The sequence below is a fragment of the Nerophis ophidion genome, linkage group LG03 (assembly GCF_033978795.1).
Source record: "Nerophis ophidion isolate RoL-2023_Sa linkage group LG03, RoL_Noph_v1.0, whole genome shotgun sequence".
NCBI lineage: Eukaryota > Metazoa > Chordata > Actinopteri > Syngnathiformes > Syngnathidae > Nerophis > Nerophis ophidion.
In genome coordinates this window covers 48,028,730-48,044,481 of record NC_084613.1, presented here as the reverse complement: position 1 = coordinate 48,044,481, position 15,752 = coordinate 48,028,730, and the positions used below count along the sequence as shown (strand labels likewise).

Genomic DNA, 15,752 nt, shown 5'->3' with positions numbered 1-15,752 from the left:
ACCACGCCAGGCCGTCCCCCCAATTTTTTGTGTCCTCCTGTCCCACTTCTCCTGTTACGTTGTCGTGTGTAAAACACAACAGATATATTACGTTTGACAAGTACATCGTGACAGCATAAACTGTATGTACAAAGAGGATGCTTTGTAAAAATGAAAACAATACAGGTTTTGCGTAAGGAATGGAACGCGTGTGTCTTGTCCCACATCCCTTAATTTACATTTTTGTATCTAAAAATGAGACATTTGTTCCATTTGACAAGTGACGGAAGTGCACGCTTTGTCCATCCATCCATTTTCTACTGCTTGTCCGTTTTGGGATCGCGGGGTGTCGCTGGAGTCTATCTATCGGGCGGAAGGTGTTGTACACCCTGGACAAGTCGCCACCTCATCACAGGGCCGTGGATGCTTTGTAAAACAAAAAAAAACAAGCTTCTCTACACATCTTATAATTAAGCCTGTAGCCAGGATCTCTGCCGAATAGTCAGCTGCAGATTGTTTAGTTGTTTTTTTTCAGCAAATAGGCAAACCTAACAGGATGTTGCTTCTAAAATGTTGTGACAGTAATGTTTGCACGCAAGCTTACAAAGCTATGTACGTTTGTGTCCTTCTGTTCTATTCCCTAATATTACGTTGTTGCATCTAAAAAATGAGAGCTCTATTACATTAAATGCATCTTGACAGTGTATACTGCATGCAAAAAGAGGATGCCTTGCAAAAAACAGGCTTCTCTACACATCTTACTGAGATACATAACATTTGACAAGTGCATGGTGACAGTTTAAACTGTATGTGAAAAGAGTATGCATTGTTTAAAAAAAAAGACTTCTCTACAAATCTTAAAATAAAAGGCGGTGCCTGAACCTCTGCCAACTAATCAGCTACAGATTGTTTATTTCTTCAGCAGATAAGCAAACCTCGCAGTAATTGCTAATAAATGTATTATGGTAATGTTAGCACGCTAGCTCATGTAGCTATGCTAGAGTTGTGTGGTGTTTGTGTCCTCCTGTTATGTCTACCTTGTTGTATGTGATATATGGTAAAACTGCAGAGTTACTGTGTATTTGTAAAACGTAGTTAAAGTGCACAATGGCGATTCATGGAGTCATACACTGTGACAGGTGTGAACAAAAACAGTTCATTAGCATTAAATCTACCGACACAAAAAGGCAGGCTTCTCTACACATCTTAAAACACTAATGTGGGACACATCTAGTATTGTGTAACATGCTAATATGGGGCTTGTGTTGTGTTGTTTGCACAAATTGGCCCACTGATGTAAATGTGATGGTCATTTTGTAACACAGTTGTATGTTGTTAGACAATTGTTAAAATGATGTAGATTATATTTTATTGCTTAGGATTTGCCAAAAAATTACATCACTTGACTTACAATAACGTTTCCCTTTCATGTGCTCAATTAGTTAAAATCCCTTTCTTGGCCAGCTGGCATCAAATGAACTATTATTAGCCTACTCCATTGTTTTATTTTTTCCAACCTCTCACTGTGACTGAAGTCGTCCTCTCATACCACATTATCATTTGTTGCCAAATCATTGGACAGAAAATAGTTTAATTAGTCAGAAATTACCTCTTTGTTGCACAATTTTATCTTAGAGTTAATTCAGCTTTAATGCCTTACTGTGTTGCTTCATTATTATTCCTGAAAAACTTTTTAGCTCATCTTTTTCGTCTCAAAATGTGTGCTACATATTTCAGGCATCGCATTTACATTACAAACCTCCGGTATTTTTTTGCCAGCCCAGACAAGTCAATTACCCCACAAAGGATTTGAAATATAACAATAAAGATGTTATTGGCTGTGGACTAGTTTTCAGCTTTAATTTATCCATCCATCCGACTGGTCCAGGGTGTACTACCGGCATCCTCGCGACACCAGCTTTAATTTAATATTAGTTAATACATTTACCATGTTAGGATTATTACTGTTTTTTGGGGCATTATTAGCAGGGCTTTGACTGCTTGATGGTGCATTAATCTTCTTACATTTAAGCTCCTAGTCTAAATTGCATGTTTATTATTTTATTTGAAATTTCTGTCCATTGTTAGGATATTGTGGACTTTTTCGTCCTTCCAGTTAAATGTTTGCTCTATTTCTGGCCATAACTTTGGCTGTGTTACAGTAAAAAGGGAATTCATTTGTTGAGGTTTACCTAACACATGAAACATGACAAATTAGGTGGGTAGGGGGGTACACTATTTACTTCAGCCACCAGATGGCAGTACGGTGTTGAATATTTTAAAATGTATTTTGTGGCAGTTCCAATGTTAACCACAATGTCAGTTGCTGTGTCGAATGGCTCTTTCCATCATTTTCAGCAGACTGAATTGAGAAATGATTAGACCTATCTTACTCCCACACGAGATCCACCCAGTATTAGGGCTGTACGAATCCATTCCCTACTGTAATGTGAATGGAATTTGTCACGGCCCAGGCGCACCCCAGTGCGCATTCATCTGTGCGCTGCTCTGGGCTCACCTCCAAGAGCACTCCTGCGCGCGCCACTCCGGCTGCAGCAGTCAGCTGCTTTCCAACTGCAATCAGCTCACCTGCCACTGATATGCTTCCTGGGCATCTTAAGCCAGTGCAAATTTGTGTTCCGGGCCAAAACGTAGCGACCTGTTCCCGTACACAGCATTCCACCGTTCCCGAGTTACGAGCAATGTGTCTCATCTACCCGTATTCCTTCTGGTTCCTTGGCTGCCTCTTGGATCTTGACCTCCCGTCTGGACACAGACTTTGGCGCCTCACTCCTGCACTTGACCTAACGCCTGCCCACAGACCTCCGAGCCTGCCTTGCCCCTTCTTGGATTTTCACACCTCGTTTAACACTTCCGGTAACACTCTACTGATATTCGCTACACATAGTCACACACATACACATTTCGGATTAGTCACACTCCATTCTAATGTTAGTATATTAATAAATATAGAGTTAAACAACGTTCCTGTTGTCCGTGCCGTCTTCTTCTCCCTGTACTCTAACAGAATTACTTTTTCCCAAGTGGGTTTTTTCATGATCAGTTTTATCATTTTTATTTCAAATTCCTTCATACATCAATGATACATTGATTAGGAAATACCTAAGTTAAATATCGCCAGGATGCAAGTCCCCAGGGAGTTAGAAATGTATGAAAAATGTTTAAATTGATATTTTTTCAGATTTTTCTCCAAATCTAAACCCTTAAATTAGATTAGAAAATGCATGATCAATTTGTGTCATGTGAAGTGACTGTGCGGATGTATGTTAAAATGGTCATCAATGGAGACGTTTTTCCTCCAATGACAGTACACCGCTATTAAGTTTGGAATCTGACACAGCGAAAAATAAAACAACGTATCAAAAATAATTTTATGTATATTCCAGCCTGATCTTTGCCTTTGTACGCCTGCCCTTCAACATGTACTAAAAGAATGGTAACTCATTTTATGCACGTTAGTAAGAAACAATTACATATTTACTTCAAATGGGCATTCAAATGACTAAAATAAAATAAGGAAAACATGATCTACTCAGTGGCCTAGTGGTTAGAGTGTCTGCCCTGAGATCGGTAGGTTGTAAGTTCAAACCCCGGCCGAGTCACACCAAAGACTATAAGAATGGGACCCATTACCTCCCCGCTTGGCACTCAGCATCAAGGGTTGGAATTGGGGGTCAAATCACCATAAATGATTCCGGGGCGTGGCACCGTTGCTGCCCACTGCTCCCCTCACCTCCCAGGGGGTGATCAAGGGGATGGTCAAATGCAGAAGACAAATTTCACCACACCTAGTGTGTGTGATACTCGTTAGTACTTTAACTTTAACATATTAGCAATTTCGTATTTTTTAGGACTAAAGTTCATTAGGAGATTTAAGCAAAAAATTTCACTCTTAACTTCCTGAGGAAATAATTAGCCTAACCGCTATTCAATTATGTATGAGCGTTCTTTTGGACACCATTTTCTTTTTCTTACCATTGTTTTAAAGGCCTACTGTAATGAGATTTTCTTATTTAAACGGGGATACCATTCTATGTGTCATACTTGATCGTTTTGCGATATTGCCGTATTTTTGCTGAAAGGATTTAGTAGAGAACATCGACAATAAAGTTTGCAAGTTTTGGTCGCTAATAAAAAAGCTTAGCCTGTACCGGAAGTAGCAGACGATGTGCCCGTGACGTCACGGGTTGTAGGACTCCTCACATCCTCACATTGTTTATAATCATAGCCACCAGCAGCAAGAGCGATTCAGACCGAGAAAGCGACGATGTCCCCATTAATTTGAGTGAGGATGAAAGATTCCTGGATGAGGAAAGTTAGAGTGAAGCACTAGCAAAAAAAAAAAAAGGCGACGGCAGTGGGAGCGATTCAGATGTTATTAGACACATTTACTAGGATAATTCTGGAAAATCCCTTATCTGCCTATTGTGTTACTAGTGTTTTAGTGAGATTATAAAGTCATACCTGAAAGTCGGAGGGGTGTGGTGACCGCCAGGGTCTCTGATGGAAGCCATGGAGGAGCCACGAAAGTCGCAGCTGCCTCTTTGACAGCTGCTGCAGGAGGACGCACGCTCCGTTTATGTCTCCGGCAAGAGCCAACTTATTACCACAATTTTCTCACCAAAACCTGCCGGTTGAAATGGGGTAGAGAAACATGTTTGCTTGACCGCTCTGTTCCATATTAAAGCTTCACAACAAACAAAGAAACACCGGCTGTGTTTTGGTTGCTAAAGGCAGCTGCAATCCACCGCTTTCCACCAACAGCATTTTTCTTTATAGTTTCCATTATTAATTTAACAAATTGCAAAAGATTCAGCAACACAGTTGTCCAAAATACTGTGTAATTATGCGATTAAAGCAGACGACTTTTAGCCGTGAGTGGTGCTGGGATAAAATGCCTGCTCCAACCAATAACGTCACAAGCACGCGTCAACATAAGCTTCATCATTCCGCGACGTTTTCAACAAGACACATCGCGGGAAATTTAACATTGCAATTTAGTAAACTAAACCGGCCGTATTGGCATGTGTTGCAATGTTAAGATTTCATCATTGATATATAAACTATCAGACTGCGAGGTCGGTAGTAGTGGGTTTCAGTAGGCCTTTAAATGTACAATGATGTAAATGTTCTACTCTGCTCCTTTAAAAATGGTTCCACTGAATTAAATGTATTGCTTGTGTCTGCTGTGGTGGTGCCAGACATAGAGCAAGCGAATGATTGCTTGACAGAGAACTGCTAATTAGATGCAACAATGGGAACAATACACAGCGCAACACTTGCCTAACAAAGCTTTAAAAGGCCACACGCCAAGAAGAAAGAACACAACAATCAGGAAGTCTGCCATTGTTGTCCTATTCTACTGCCTGCTTTTCTTTGTTCATTGGTAAATTTCAATGATGTCACACTGTCCCTTGCTTCTCTTGCTATTTTTCCTATATCCTGAACCCTACTATGTGTGGTAGAATATGACTGAAGATGGGTTGTCTAAGTAAAAGGAGTCAAAAGGTCACAAGCCGTGTCCTTCCAGTAATCACTGCCGGCACTGATGAAGTCTTTCATCAATAAGTCAGCCAGTGTTGCTCTCATACATCACAGGAAGCTGAGATCAGCACTGCAAACACATCTGTCAAAGTTGTATGTTATTACCGAGGCTGCTGCAATATTGAGAGGCCTGTCACCATGTTGTTGCAATCTTGTGCTGAATTAACTTCCTGTTTGCCAAAGCAGACAAGCCTCGCTCTTAGAGGGGACATATTATGCATAAGTCCTGAAAATTTCAGATGGAACGACAGAGATCTTTATAAAACAATCTTCCTTTCCTTCATATTTCCTCCAAAACGAGCCATTTGGAATTTACCCAATTAGTGACATTTTGCCAATTGGTGATGTCAGCAGGTTATCCTTATATGGTAAAATTTTACTCAAAGTGCTTTGTACGAGTCCGTCTTTGTAGTTCGACACTGTAGTCAATGAGCTCCTTTTTCTCTACCCTCTTGTTGTGGGGTAGACTGGCTCGTACATGCACATGCATCCTCCACTGTAGACATTTCAATTACAAAGTATCGTATAGGTCAGACTTATACTGTATCTGTCAGTAGACTCAATGTGGAAGCGCTAAAAACTACAACATGGAAGACGGGGAGAAGACAGCACATCCTGAAGAGACAGTCAGGAAATGGCTTGAAAACAATCTGTTAAACAAATTCTGTGCAAAATCAGAGTCACTATTACATGTTATCTGAATCAGGATTACTTTATTAATCCCCCTTGGAGATTAATAAAGTATGTGGACCACAAGGAAGTGTTTTAAATATGGAAAAAAAATAATATGATAAGACCCCTTTTGCCCATCGTCCATAGTCCTTATGTTGGACTTGAACACATCTGTCTCTTTTGTGTTCATTCTAAGTATTCAAAAACTGACGGCGTGGCGCAGTGGGAGAGTGGCCATGCGCAACCCGAGGGTCCCTGGTTCAATTCCCACCTAGTACCAACCTCGTCACGTCCGTTGTGTCCCTAGCAAGACACTTCACCCTTGCTCCTGATGGGTGCTGGTTGGCGCCTTGCATGGCAGCTCCCTCCATCAGTGTGTGAATGTGTGTGTGAATGGGTAAATGTGGAAGTAGTGTCAAAGCGCTTTTAGTACCTTGAAGGTAGAAAAGCGCTATACAAGTACAACCCATTTATCATTTATAGTACGAGGCAGCTAACAATGCAGGATTAATCAATTTGCCTATATAGTGCCCTAAAAACATGGAAAAACTCCAATTTACATGACATTTCCAACATGTTAACTAAGCTATAGTATCATAAAATTTTATTAGACCGTATCAAAACACGAATTGGTATGTCAGACTTAGCCCTGTCTTGGTTTAACTCTTATCTTACTGACAGGGTGCAGTGCGTCTCCCATAACAATGTGACCTCGGACTATGTTAAGGTAACGTGTGGAGTTCCCCAGGGTTCGGTCCTTGGCCCTGCACTCTTCAGCATCTACATGCTGCCGCTGGATGACATCATACGCAAATACGGTATTAGCTTTCACTGTTATGCTGATGACACCCAACTCTACATGCCCCTAAAGCTGACCAACACGCCAGATTGTACTCAGGTGGAGGCGTGTCTTAATGAAATTAAACAATGGATGTCCGCTAACTTTTTGCAACTCAACGCCAAAAAAACGGAAATGCTGATTATTGGTCCTGCTAGACACCGACCTCTATTTAATAATACAACTGTAATATTTGACAACCAAATATTTAAACAAGGCGACTCTGTAAAGAATCTGGGTATTATCTTCGACCCAACTTTCTCCTTTGAGTCACACATTAAAAGCATTACTAAAACGGCCTTCTTTCATCTCCGTAATATCGCTAAAAATCGCTCCATTTTGTCCACTAACGACGCTGATATCATCATCCATGCATTCGTTAGGTCTTGTCTCGATAACTGTAACGTATTATTTTCGGGTCTCCCCATGTCTAGCATTAAAAGATTACAGTTGGTACAAAATGCGGCTGCTAGACTTTTGACAAGAACAAGAAAGTTTGATCATATTACGCCTGTACTTGCTCACCTGCACTGGCTTCCTGTGCACTTAGGATGTGACTTTAAGGTTTTACTACTTACGTACAAAATACTACACGGTCTAGCTCCATCCTATCTTGCCGATTGTATTGTACCATATGTCCCGGCAAGAAATCTGTGTTCAAAGGACTCCGGCTTATTAGTGTTTCCCGGAGCCCAAAATAAGTCTGCGGGCTATAGAGCGTTTTCCATTCGGGCTCCAGTACTCTGGAATGCCCTCCCGGTAACAGTTTGAGATGCTACCTCAGAAGCATTTAAGTCTCACCTTAAAACTCATTTGTATACTCTAGCCTTTAAATAAACCTCCTTTTTAGACCAGTTGATCTGCCGCTTCTTTTCTTTTTCTCCTCTGTCCCCCCCTCCCTTGTGTAGGGGGTCCGGTCCGATGGCCATTAACGAAGTACTGGCTGTTCAGAGTCGGGACCCAGGATGGGCCGCTCGCCTGTGTATCGGTTGGGGACATCTCTACGCTGCTGATCTGCCTCCGCTTGGGATAGTTTCCTGTGAACGGGACTCTCGCTGTTGTCTTGGATCCGCTTTGAACTGAACTCTCGCGGCTGTGTTGGAGCCACTATGGATTGAACTTTCACAGTATCATGATAGACCTGCTCGACATCCATTGCTTTCGGTCCCCGGCGTCGCACTGGGTGTGAGTTCTCCTTGCACACTGGGTGTGAGTTTTCCTTGCCCTTTTGTGGGTTCTTTCGAGGATGTCGTAGGCTTAATGGTTTGTACAGTCCTTTGAGACATTTGTGATTTAGGGCTATATAAATAAACATTGATTGATTGATAGTAAAATATTTATTGTAAGCGGGACGGCGTGGTTTAGTTGGCAGAGTGGCCGTGCCAGCAATCTGAGGGTTCCAGGTTCGATCCCCAACTTCTATCAACTTCGTCATTTCCGTTGTGTCCTTGAGCAGGACACTTAACAGTTGCTCCTGATGGGTGGTGGTTAGGGCTTTGCATGGCAGCTTCTGCCATCAGTGTGTGAATGTTTGTGTGAATGGGTGAATGTGATTAGTGTCAAAGCGGTTTGAGTACCTTGAAGGTAGAAAAGCGCTATAAGAGTATAACCATAAGCGCTAACACGGAGGAACTACTTTTTTCTGCCGTTGTGACATCTCCTTGCTCACACTGGTCCTCCGACCACTCGCCAGTAGCCAGCTACAAACCAGCTCAAGTTGCTCACATACGTTGGTTGTGACCCGCCATAAAAGAAAGAAGAGTATCGTAAAGGATTTGGCACTATGCTACCAAATTGATACTACAAGGCTTTCAACAAATAGAATGCAAAATTAGACCATCGCAACATGAGCAGTCAGGATCATTCCCGATTTAGCAGTTTAAGGAGTGCACAAGTGCTGAAAGTGAAGTGAATTATATTTATATAGCGCTTTTCTCAAGTGACTCAAAGCGCTTTACATGGTGACACCCAATATCTAAGTTACATTTAAACCAGTGTGGGTGGCACTGGGAGCAGGTGGGTAGAGTGTCTTGCCCAAGGACACAACAGCAGTAACTAGGATGGCACAAGCGGAAATCGAACCTGCAACCCTCAAGTTGCTGACACGGCCACTCTACCAACCGAGCTATGCCGCCCCAAAAAGATACAACCATTCCAACAGTCGGCATCCCAGTGACATTATAAGTCACTATTTTATGTTCTTATTTGAAACGTTAATGCTGCAAGGATCTCACAAAGTATGCCATTAGTGGTAGCAATCACAGAAAATGCCAGTGTCTTTGTTGTTGTTGTTGATAGAAGTAGCGTTTGTCACTATGTGCTCTGTCAAACCAATGCACCCAAAAGAAGTTACAATAATGCTTAAGATGAGCCAAATACTGTAAGCACTATCACGAACGTGGCGATAACAACACAGCCTGTAGATGAAATGGTGTCATAGATTTTCAGAGCACTTTACAGGCAGAATACAGTAGAATGCATGACCTGCATTGTGAGTCGCCTCTTATTTCACTCTTTAGAATGCAGAGAAAAGGGACAGGTGTTCTTGTCTCACATAAGGATTGTGGATAATGCCCAATCCCCCCCCACACCCCAACAACCACTCATGCAAAAAAAAAGTGCTGTTTTTCTTTTACAACAGGCCTGGGCAATTATTTTGACCACTTTTAGACAAAAAAATGTGTCTGTGGGCCGGTATATCTTATCCATCGATCTACAGTATACGTGTGTGTATATATGTATGTATATATATATATATATATATATACTGTTTATACATATGTATATATGTGTGTGTATATATATGTGTGTGTATATATATATATATCCATCCATCCATCCATTTCCTACCGCTTATTCCCTTTTGGGGTCGCGGGGGGCGCGCTGGCGCCTATCTCAGCTACAATTGGGCGGAAGGCAGGGTACACCCTGGACAAGTCGCCACCTTATCGCAGGGCCAACACATATATATATATATATGCACGTACACACACACACACACACACACTCACTCACACACACACGCACACACACACACACACACACACACACACACACACACACACACACACACACACACACACGCACACACACACATATATATAAATAGTGACAATCTGCTGTACAATATGTTTGTGTTTGGGTCCTATTTTTAAAACACTAATACAAAAACTCACAAGAATGTCTGATTCAATGCTAAAAACGTAATGACAGACCACCTTAGGAAACGGAATGGAATTACACATTTTCTACTGAATGAGACACCCAGAATGTACATGAAAATAAAGAATGTGGGATTTACAATATTAACTATCAATGATAAAACACTGAATATTGACAACATATGATCGTCACATACCCTCTCCATCCACATTCTTCACAGTCATGCAAAACACAACAAAAATGCAACAAACACAGCGAAATTCGAATGTGAAGGGTAAAAAAAGCAAAGAAAAAACACCTACAACCTGATATAATATCACTTTTTTTGTAGAACTTTGTTGTGAAAATTTACTTCCACGTCTGTCCCTGACACCCACATTTCAGGCTCTGGAAACACTCTGTGGAAACGCTCCCCAGCCACACTGCTTGGTGCCTCGTCTGAGCTGCTGTGATTTACATTACCATAGTAACTAATTAGATTACCATAGTAACTCATTAGTTTACCATAGTGACTAGTATATTACTCAAATGCGCGGATTCCAACCCTTAAAATACTTTGTATAGTTCACTTAATTAGGTAATTTAAAAACATCACTGCAAATCATAATGGCAGCTACACTTTGCATCTTAAAGATAAAAAAAAAAAAAGGATTTGGGAATGTCCGGTGGGCCAGATTGAAAAGCTTAACGGGCCGCATGTGGCCCCCGGGCCTTAATTTGCACAAGTCTGTTTTACACCAAGGCGCCGGCCGCTTTGCTGAATTCCATTTCTTAGTGCAGTAGTACTTATGATGTTTGTCAGCACCAGTGCAGAAAGCAAACGTCTCATCTTAATGCTTCTTTTCAGGGTGATGGATCAAAAATAGCAGAAAGCGCTCATTGTGTAATGTGTTACTCTGTGCTTTGTGCAGCGGGCGCTCTGATCGATACACCTCCCTCACTTTTCTACTGGCAAATAGCACAGGGTGGCTGCTCTTATTTCCACTTCATAGTCGCACGCATGTGACTGTGTGAAGTGGTTCAGCTGCAGCAACACATCTGTGAAAGAGTGAGAGGCCTCCTGACAATTGATTCACATGAGAATCCTCTTATCATCCGTTGGATTTGAAGCCCTCTGTGTCCTCAATACACCGTGCACCTTTAAATGTGCTATTTAGCAATGTTATAATAAGCAAATGTAATTAGTACTTTCTTTTTTGTCACTGCAGCAAATCTGTGAACTTAGCTTGCCTTGGGTTTTAGCAGCTATTTAGCAGCTATGTCGGACCAGGCCGGCCCGTTTTCCGTTCATTGTTTTTGCCAGCAATGTATTTCAGTGTATTAGGGGTGGCATAGCTCGGTTGGTAGAGTGGCCGTGCCAGCAACTTGAGGGTTGTAGGTTCGATTCCCGCTTCCGCCATCCTAGTCACTGCCGTTGTGTCCTTGGGCTTTGAGTCACTCGAGAAAAGCGCTTTATAAATATAATTCACTTCACTTTTAACTTTCAATTACTAATCTTTGATTAATGTTGATACAAGTTGCTCATTAAGAGTATCACAAGAAAAAGGAAAAATCATGCACCATTGGTAAAAGAAATAAAAATGTTTTCAAATACTGACCAAAAATCTGATTGCCTTTTATTTGATCTGAAAGTTCAGTTTGGAGAAATTGGATCCTGTCCTGATATACTAAAGGTTTTTTGTGCATTTGAACACGTGCAAACTTGATATCACAGGCAAGTCACTAAACATGTGTGCAGTGGCTTGCGTCTGGTAAGTGAGCAAAATAAGGAGTGCAATCCATTAAGCCAGTCTGCTTTATGAATATGCAGAATACATGCTAATTTAAATTTTCCTGAAGGAATCAATAAAGTACTATCTATCTAATTATCAGAATGCTGAGAGAAAAAAATTCAATTCAATTATACAGCACACTTAGTGCGATTTATCAAGAATAAAACTGTTCTGCGGCCTCTGTTTTGCATCCATATTTAGTACAGATGTGCAGAAAGAGCAGGGAGAAAGGAGGTTATCGCACTGCAACTGCATCCTGCCTATGTTTGACAACATACAAGGACTGTTTAAAAATATTCATCAGACATTTTGTATTTTTAGCAGTATAAAGCAGTAGGAAATGGATGGATGGGTGGATTTTGTACTTTTACAACTGCGAGATGTCATAGGGGCAACAAGGTGTAACAGGGGTTAGTGCATGTGCCTCACAATACAAAGATCCTGAGTAGTCCTGGGTTCACTCCCGGGCTCAGGATTTTTCTGTGTGGAGTTTGCATGTTCTCCCCGTGACTGCGTGGGTTCTGTCCGGGTACTCCGGCTTCCACCAACCGCCAAAGACATGCAACTGGGGATAGGTTGATTGGCAAACACAAAAATTGTCCCTAGTGTGTGAATGTGAGTGTGAATGTTGTCTGTCTATCTGTGTTGGCCCTGTGATGAGGTGGCGAATTGTCCAGGGTGTACCTGCCTTCCGCCCGAATGCAGCTGAGATAGGTTCTGGCACCCCCCGCGACCCCAAAAGGGACAAGCGGTAGAAAAACAGCACCTTATGTTAAATTTAATTAAATTCACCTCAAGTTCAATCCCATTAATTTGTTTGGGTGTCTGTTAGCATTCTTTTAATTAAGTTATTTTTTCATAGATATGGAAACATTTTAATGCATCTAGAACATTCCAGGGCAAGCTCACAGTTAGGGCCAGCGACTCCCAGGGCACACCTTTAGCACGCTAACAAATGGGTTTCCATTGTAGATGCACTGCAGGACTGCTTCTAAAATGCCATGAAAAAGTGGTACATGTCTGTTACGTGTTACAAAACATAGCGAAAAGTCACAGGAAGGAGCATGATGGCGTGATTGTGCAATTAATGAGCGTCTCTATGGTGAAAGCCGTGTTGTACACACAAAAAACTCATTTAAATACAAACCCTGTTTCCATATGAGTTGGGAAATTGTGTTAGATGTAGATATAAACAGAATATGATGATTTGCAAATCCTTTTTAACCCATATTCAATTGAATGCACTACAAAGACAACATATTTGATGTTCAAACTCATAAACTTTATTTTTTTTTGCAAATAGTAATTAACTTAGAATTTCATGGCTGCAACAGGTGCCTAAGGATTTGGGAAAGGGCATGTTCACCACTGTGTTACATCACCTTTTCTTTTAACAACACTCAATAAATGTTTGGGAAATGAGGAAACTAATTGTTAAAGCTTTGAAATTAAAGCCTCAGTCGTTCAACAGTTCGGGGTCTCTACTGTCGTATTTTACGCTTCATAATGTGCCACACATTTTCGATGGGAGACAGGTCTGAACTGCAGGCGGGCCAGGAAAGTACCCGCACTCTTTTTTTACGAAACCACGCTGTTGTAACACGTGCTGAATGTGGCTTGGCATTGTCTTGCTGAAATAAGCAGAGGCGTCCATGAAAAAGACGGCGCTTTGATGGCAGCATACCGTATTTCCTTGAATTGCCGCCGGGGCGCTAATTAATTTAAAACCTCTTCTCACTCCAGCGCTTCCTAAAGGCATGCGGTAAAAGTAAGCGTGCGCTAATTATTTTAAAACCTCTTCTCACTCCGGCACTTACCAAAGGTATGCAATAAAAAATTGAGTGTGATCTATGCTTGGACCTTAAATCCTACTGAATAGCTCTTAATCTTCTTCCCTTTATGCAATTTCAAATTACAGGTATTGAAATCAGCCTCCTCCATTTTGAAAATGATGACAGGGAAAGTGTCACTCGTGACGTCAAGAATTTGACCAGGCGGTAATACTAAGTATGGGCTAATTATTTTGGGAAGCGAGTTTGACCGGCAGTAATTCAAGGCAAGCGCATACTATATGCCCTGCGGCAATTCAAGGAAATGTTGTTCCAAAACCTGTTTGTACCTTTCAGCATTAATGGTACCATCACAGATGCTGGCTTTTGAACTTTGCATCGATAACAGTCTGGATGATTCGCTTACCCTTTGGTCCGGATGACAGGATGTCGAATATTTCCAAAAACAATTTGAAATGTGGACTCTTTAGATCACAGAACACTTTTCCACTTTCCATTTTAGATGATCTCGGGCCCAGATAAGCCGGCTGCGTTTCTGGATGTTGTTGATAAATGGCTTTCGCTTTGCATAATAGAGCTTTAAATTGCACTTACAGATGTAGCGACAAAGTGTATTTAGTGACAGTAGTTTTCTGAAGTGTTCCTGAGCCCATATGGTGATATCCTTTAGAGATTGATGTCAGTTTTTGATACAGTGCCATCTGAGGGATCGAAGGTCACGGTCATTCAATGTTGGTTTCCAGCCATGCCGCTTATGTGGAGTGATTTCTCCAGATTCTCTGAACCGTTTGATGATATTTTGGACTGTAGATGTTATAATCCCTAAATTTCTTGCAATTGCACTTTGAGAAACGTTGTTCTTAAACTGTTTGACTATTTGCTCACGCAGTTGTGAACAAACGGAGGTACCTGGCTCCATCCTTTCTTGTGAAAGACTGAGCATTTTTTGGGAAGCTGTTTTTATACCCAATCATGACACCCAGCTGTTCCCAATTAGCCTGCACACCTGTGGGATGTTCCAAATAAGTGTTTGACGAGCATTCCTCAACTTTATCAGTATTTATTGCCACCTTTCCCAACTTGCTGGCATCAAATTCTAAAGTAAATGATTATTTGCAAAAAAAAAAAAAAAGTTTATCAATTTGAACATCAAATATGTTGTCTTTGTCTTTGTTGTCTTTCAACTAAATATGGGTTATAAATTATTTACAAATCATTGTATACCATTTGTATTTACATCTAACACAATTTCCCAACTCATATGGAAACTGGGTTTTTAAGATGGTCTGCACCAATTATCTATTATACATGCAGGGTTAGTACATCACACGCAACATGCCCACTGCACACACACTTTTACAGTGTGCACACGCTGTTTAGCGTGTGGTATTTGGATCATAGTAAATTAGGCCCATAATCTGCTACTTTAGCGGTCAGTTTTAGCAGAGCATAAAAATAAAAATAAAAACGCCATTTTACACGTGACTTCCTGCTAACTTTTGCTGACACATCGGCGTCAATTGACGCTGGCGGTTTTTCTCTCTGTAGAAAGGCAGAAATCACTTGCCAGCTCACGTACGTCCCTGACGTTTCACTGCAAGCAGGAGTATTGTGCACCTTGTCTGATTAACAAGAATAATAATATCACTGTCCTGATCTCACATGCAAGGTACTATTTTTTTGTATTGTGTTATTTCCTGTTTGTGTGTTTTTTGTTGTACTTCCTGTTTGCCTCCTTTTGCCACCACTCTTCCAGTGTTGGCGTCCTTATCTGTCCATAGCTGCCAATGAAGTTGCTCCTTATAATCACATGCTTGTGCTTCATAGGCCTGTATTCCGTTTGTGCACTTCCCTGTTGCACATTTTTGTTTTGGTGTTAACTGCGTTTCCCTAATAAAAATGGGCTTATTTCCCGCACTTGCCTACTGTCTCTGCTAGGGTTGTCCCGATCCGACATTTGATCGGATCGACCGC

The 15,752-nt window shown here is 41.3% G+C and overlaps 1 protein-coding gene across 6 annotated transcripts in view; it reads right to left on the bottom strand.

Annotated features, from left to right (window-relative positions):
- LOC133549726 (putative transmembrane protein INAFM2) overlaps positions 1-15,752 on the bottom strand; it is a 118,137-nt gene that overhangs the window by 98,666 nt on the left and 3,719 nt on the right. For 5 of the 6 annotated variants that reach the window (XM_061895444.1, XM_061895447.1, XM_061895448.1 and 2 more), the window contains exon 2: positions 4,465-4,627. The exons of the other annotated variant lie outside the window; for it this stretch is intronic. The gene's annotated coding sequence lies outside the window, so the exon portion shown is untranslated. The remainder of the gene's footprint in view (positions 1-4,464; positions 4,628-15,752) is intronic. 6 annotated transcript variants of the gene reach the window in all.